We start from the raw sequence: 6,142 nt of genomic DNA, 5'->3' as shown, positions 1-6,142 counted from the left end.
TGAGGTACGCCGGTGTTGCTTGTCACCACCTCAGAGGCACAGCCATCCACTCTGACATACTGCGGCCGGCCAGTGAGGTAGTCCAGTATCCAGGCTGTGGTGTCAGGGTGCAGTTACATCACTAGCAGCTTGTCCCTCCGAAGGCAGGGCTGGATGGTATTAAAGCACTGGAGAGGTCACATGACTCTCTCAGTGCTTCCTGCTTCTCCAGGTGCGAAAGGGACTTGGGGGCCAGGAAGATGAGGGCATCCTCCACACCAATGTGCGGCTGGTATGCAAACTGCAGCGTGTCCAGGAAAGCAGTTAGCAGTGTCTTCAGGTGCTGGAGAACCAGCCTCTGAGATGTCTTCATAACGTGACGTGAGTGCCACAGGTCTGTAGTCGTTGAGAGCGCTGGGACGTCCTTTCATTGTTACTGGGACGATGCAGGAGGTCTTCCACAGGTGGGGCACCATCATTAACCTTAAGGAGAGATTGAAGAGGTGCTGAAATACTCCTGCGAGCTGCCCAGCACACACCTTGAGGACCCTGAGGCTGATGTTGTCTGGCCCACTGGCTTTGTTGGTGCGGAGTCTGGAGAGCTCTCTTTCCACCTGGTTGGAGGTAAGAGTGGGACAGGGGGAGGGGGAGGGGTGCAGGGAAGAGTCCATTGTCCTGTTGGATAGTAGAGAGCTGGGAGATTATTCCACCCTAATCTCTATTTACAGATTCTACATAGAAATGTAAATCTGTAGTCAGCGACGTGAATTTCTAGGAAGGCAACTGTTCTGGTTTCCGTTTGAACTACGCTTGCAGTCCGAGTAATATTAACCAACCACGTATCAGCAGGCTGCGGCGTGTGCAAGAAAAACAGTCGGTGAGGAGAGCTAAGCAGGCGGAACATAATCTACTGTAATGTCACCCCGGCTCCATCAGCTTCATCTGACGACGATTTAGCTTCTTATTAATCTCTATAAACAGATCTGCATGCTAACAGCTAACAGCTAACAGCTAACAATCTGTTCTAGAGCTAAAAATTAAACTTGAGATGAATTCTCTTGACGCTGTGTCACGAAAGCCGTTCAGCGTTCAGATTTCTCGACGTCCTCAGATGCATCGGATCGACATCTCTCCGTTCTCATCTCGCTGTGTTCTCTGAGGCTGCTGGGAGTCTAAACTGAAGCTTCATTCCAGTGAAACGCCGACATGAAGCACCTTCAGACATAAACGTCTCACTTCGCTTCATTTAAAACAACTTGTTAAAATGAAGGAGATGTTCTGTGAGAACATGCAGCTTATGAATCATTACAATCTGTTGGTGTAAGTATCACGGTGTGTTCACTTTAGCTGACATGAAACAGGTAAAGATGCTTGGTTAACTACAGTCCCAGGTTCACTGTGAAACATGTTCTAGTGTTAAAGACAGAAATATTTAACCCAGCTGTGTTTTTACAGTTTTTCACAATAACACAAAAACCAAATATTCCGACTACATGAAAGACCTCTGACCCTTCCATCAGAAACATCAGAAACATCAGATCACACACACAGCGACACACAGCATTCATCAGACACTACATCAGAACACTGGGAACGCAGCGACACGAACAGACTCATGTCTTTGTGCTGCTTCCCTCATCGGCATCACATGAACAAGAACACGGTCTGAGACAGCTGCTCGAATGTCATCTGAAATGTTCTTCATCTAGCTCCTCCTCCTCCTCCTCCTCCTCCTGCATGTCACATCGATTCAACATTCATTAGAAACAAGTGTGAACAGTTGTGAGTTGTTGTGTGTAAATCATGACAGCTGTGTTGTAGTTGTGTTTAACTGGTTCCGAGTGCGAGTGTGAAAACTGTACCTGTTCACTGTGACACGTTAGTGAAGCTGAGAGTGTCACCTGGAGGACGGGAGGACTGACCACGTCACAGAGTTAAAGTGATGATCAGGAGCGTGATGGCTGATCAGGACCAGCAGGGGGCAGCAAACACTCACATTAAAACATCAGTACACTGACACACACACGCACACACACACACACGCACACACACACACACAGCTCAACTTTCTTCACAATGAGGAAAACAGCGAAGAGACAGCGGGAGGCTCGTAGCTCTGGCTCGTTCAGCAGCTTGAGCTGAAGCTGCTTTAAACTTCTGAACCAGGAAGTGATTCACCGCCTAACATCCTTCATCATCATCCTTAAAACTACACGGACACGTAAGATCAAATCTGACCCCCTGTTGTTTCATTTTCATGAAAACAGCAGGAGAGAGAGTACTGCAGATAATAAAACAGGAGAAGAAGAAACAGAAGAGGAGAGCGAGAGAGAGCGAGAGAGCTGCAGATAATAAAACAGGAGAAGAAGAAACAGAAGAGGAGAGCGAGAGAGAGCTGCAGATAATAAAACAGGAGAAGAAGAAACAGAAGGAGAGAGATCTGCAGATAATAAAACAGGAGAAGAAGAAACAGAAGGAGAGAGAGAGAGAGAGCTGCAGATAATAAAACAAGAGAAGAAGAAACAGAAGGAGAGAGAGAGAGAGAGAGAGCTGCAGATAATAAAACAGGAGAAGAAGAAACAGAAGGAGAGAGAGAGAGAGCGAGAGAGCTGCAGATAATAAAACAGGAGAAGAAGAAACAGCAGGAGAGAGAGTACTGCAGATAATAAAACAGGAGAAGAAGAAACAGAAGGAGAGAGAGAGAGAGAGCTGCAGATAATAAAACAGGAGAAGAAGAAACAGCAGGAGAGAGAGAGAGAGCGAGAGAGCTGCAGATAATAAAACAGGAGAAGAAGAAACAGAAGGAGCGAGATCTGCAGATAATAAAACAGGAGAAGAAGAAACAGAAGGAGAGAGATCTGCAGATAATAAAACAGGAGAAGAAGAAACAGAAGGAGAGAGAGAGAGAGAGAGCTGCAGATAATAAAACAGGAGAAGAAGAAACAGAAGGAGAGAGATCTGCAGATAATAAAACAGGAGAAGAAGAAACAGAAGGAGAGAGATCTGCAGATAATAAAACAGGAGAAGAAGAAACAGAAGGAGAGAGATCTGCAGATAATAAAACAGGAGAAGAAGAAACAGAAGGAGAGAGAGAGAGAGAGCTGCAGATAATAAAACAAGAGAAGAAGAAACAGAAGGAGAGAGAGAGAGAGAGAGCTGCAGATAATAAAACAGGAGAAGAAGAAACAGAAGGAGAGAGAGAGAGAGAGAGAGCTGCAGATAATAAAACAGGAGAAGAAGAAACAGCAGGAGAGAGAGTACTGCAGATAATAAAACAGGAGAAGAAGAAACAGCAGGAGAGAGATCTGCAGATAATAAAACAGGAGAAGAAGAAGTGAAGCGCTCAGTTCTGTGGAAAGCAGAAGAAAAGATCTGAGGCTTTACAGACTGGAGGAAGTTCATATCCGTGTCTTTTTATCCCCCCCCCACCCACACACACACACACACACACACACACACACACACACACACACACACACACACACACCCTACATACACCCCACCCAACCCCCCCTCCCTGTTGGACCGGTGACACGCAGCAGAACAAAGAGGGATTGTGGGAAAAAAAGCGCCTGCATGCCAGCTTGGTCTCACACGGCTGTCAGACAGAAACAGAGAGCAGAAAGTTTAACATAATCCTCTGAGACGCACACACACACACACACACACACACATACGCACACACACACACGCACACACACACACACCACACACACACCACACACACACATACGCACACACACACACACACACACACACACACACCACACACACACCACACACTCACAGGTAGCCCCGCCCTAACCCCTCCCCTCTTCCTGGTCTGTGTGACTCTCAGTGGGAGCATCAGTGACTAAATGAACATCATGCTGTGTTGAAGAAGACTTGAAACTAGAGACTGAGACCATAAACTCATTAGGAACATGTTTACTGAGGGAATACATCAGGAGAGGAGGAGGAACATGTTCTCATAGACTTCTATAGGATCAACCAGTGGAGTCTCCCCCTGCTGGACATTAGAACACATGCACACCAAATACAGTCTATGAAAAAGTCACATGACTAAAGACACCATTAGGAAAGCTAGCCACAGCAGCCGAGGCTCATGGGTTAGGCCATGTCCACACGGAGACGGGTTTAGGAGTAAACGCCAGTTTTTTGTCGTATGGTTGTTTCGTCCACACGGAACCGGCGCTTCAGGAGCCGTATACGCTAATCTTTGAAACCGCCTCCCAGAGTGGATAAATCCCCGAACGCCAGCCTGGCGTTTCCGTGTGTACAGCCGAGACGGATCTTTCTTGAATCGTGCCGCCTCCGTACGTCGCGCATGCGCTAACCCCACCACCACCACCGTCTTCTGCTTGTGTTTCTTCTTTGTTGTTGCACTTATACGCATGCTCTACAGGGTTAGCCTTACAGCGCCACCCACAGGCCGGTTGTATATATTACAGCGTTTCTGCAGTTTCGTGGGGACGCAAACATTTCCTGAGACAGAAAACTTTTTCAAAACGAAGTCGGCTCCGTCTCCGTGTGGACATAGCCTTAGTCTTCCTTTACCTCTCCTCCTCCTCCTCCCCCTCCCCCTAAGGATGATTGACAGTTCAGAGGCCTCTGACAGTCAGGTTGCTGATTAAAGATTTTCGCTTCTTATTTGATCTTTGATCTTTTTTTAATCTCCTCCTTCATCCCGAGCAGGATCCTTTATTTCCCTCCTTTTTCTGTTTCTTTACCTCCTTTGTGCTCTCTCTCTTTTCCTTTCCTGTCCTTCTTTTTTCATTCTTTGTCTGTCTCCTCTCCTTCCTCTCTGCTCCTCTTCTTGTGCTCCATCCACCTTTTCCTCTTTCTCTCTCTGAAGCCTTGTATGTGTTTTTTTTCCTTCTCATCGTTCCCGACTGAACCGTTCTGTTGGTCTTTGTGAAATAATCTGTTCCTCTTCTAAAAATCACTTCAATCAGAAAACATTTGATTGATTAGATCAGTCAAAGTGATCAGCAGTGAAAGTAACAGAGCAGAAAGCGAGCGCGCTGCTTTCAGGCCTGTGACTCTTCAAAAGGTGAATAAACGTTGTTTGCATCTTCAGAGACCTTTCACCGTTTACAGAACATGAAGTGTGAAGCTTCAACAACCTTCAGTCGGTGTTCACAGACAAAGACGAGAGACTGAGTGTGAATGTAGGTTTTTATCAGATCACTCCAGGAAGTAATTCCACCTTCAGAATAAAAGACAGGAGGCCTTTAACCCACGGACCCTGAAAGCATCGATGCTAACGGTCTGAAGAATCCCTAAAGACTGACGTACAGATCCACCAGGTGATCAAAGAAGTGTCGCCCCTTTCTTTCTGACAAACAGGCTGAAGATGCATTTAGTGTTTATTAACATGTCTGTGGAGGGACGGACGTTTCCTGTTGGCTTTAAACGCAGCCTGCAGCGATGCGTTCAGGGACCAGCGTTCAAATTCACCTGTTTGTCCCCCACAGAGAGGAGGAAGAGTTTACTCTGCTGCTGCAGGCGGAGATTAAATAACTCTGTGAGGAGGAGAGGGAGGGGAGGGGAGGAGAGGGAGGAGAAGGAGGGAGGGAGGGAGGTGACGAGAGGGAAAGAGGGGAGGAGAGGGAGAGAGGGGAGGAGAGAAGGGGAGGAGAGGGAGGAGAAGGAGGGAGGGAGGAGAGGGAGAGGGAGGGGAGGAGAGGGAGAGGAGGAGGAGAGGGAGGAGAGGGAGGGGAGGAGGAGGAGGGAGGGAGGGGCGGAGAGGGAGGGAGGGGAGGAGGAGGAGAGGGAGGAGAAGGAGGGAGGGGAGGAGGAGGAGAGGGAGGGAGGAGAGGGAGGGAGGGGAGGAGGAGGGGAGGAGAGAAGGGGAGGAGAGGGAGGAGAAGGAGGGAGGGAGGAGAAGGAGGGAGGGAGGAGAAGGAGGGAGGGAGGGAGGGGAGGAGAGGGAGAGGAGGAGGAGAGGGAGGGGAGGAGAGGGAGGAGAGGGAGAGGAGGAGGAGAGGGAGGGGAGGAGAAGGACGGAGGGAGGGAGGTGACGAGAGGGAAAGAGGGGAGGAGAGGGAGAGAGGGGAGGAGAGAAGGGGAGGAGAGGGAGGAGAAGGAGGGAGGGAGGAGAGGAGAGGGAGGAGAGGGAGAGGAGGAGGAGAGGGAGGAGAGGGGAGGAGAGGGAGGAGAA

This window comes from Semicossyphus pulcher, unplaced genomic scaffold, assembly GCF_022749685.1.
Source record: "Semicossyphus pulcher isolate SPU_LCO1_2020_fin unplaced genomic scaffold, fSemPul1.0.p SCAF_37, whole genome shotgun sequence".
In the NCBI taxonomy this organism is placed as follows: Eukaryota; Metazoa; Chordata; class Actinopteri; order Labriformes; family Labridae; genus Semicossyphus; species Semicossyphus pulcher.
The sequence above is the reverse complement of the archived record's forward strand: the minus strand, read 5'-3'. Positions refer to the sequence as shown.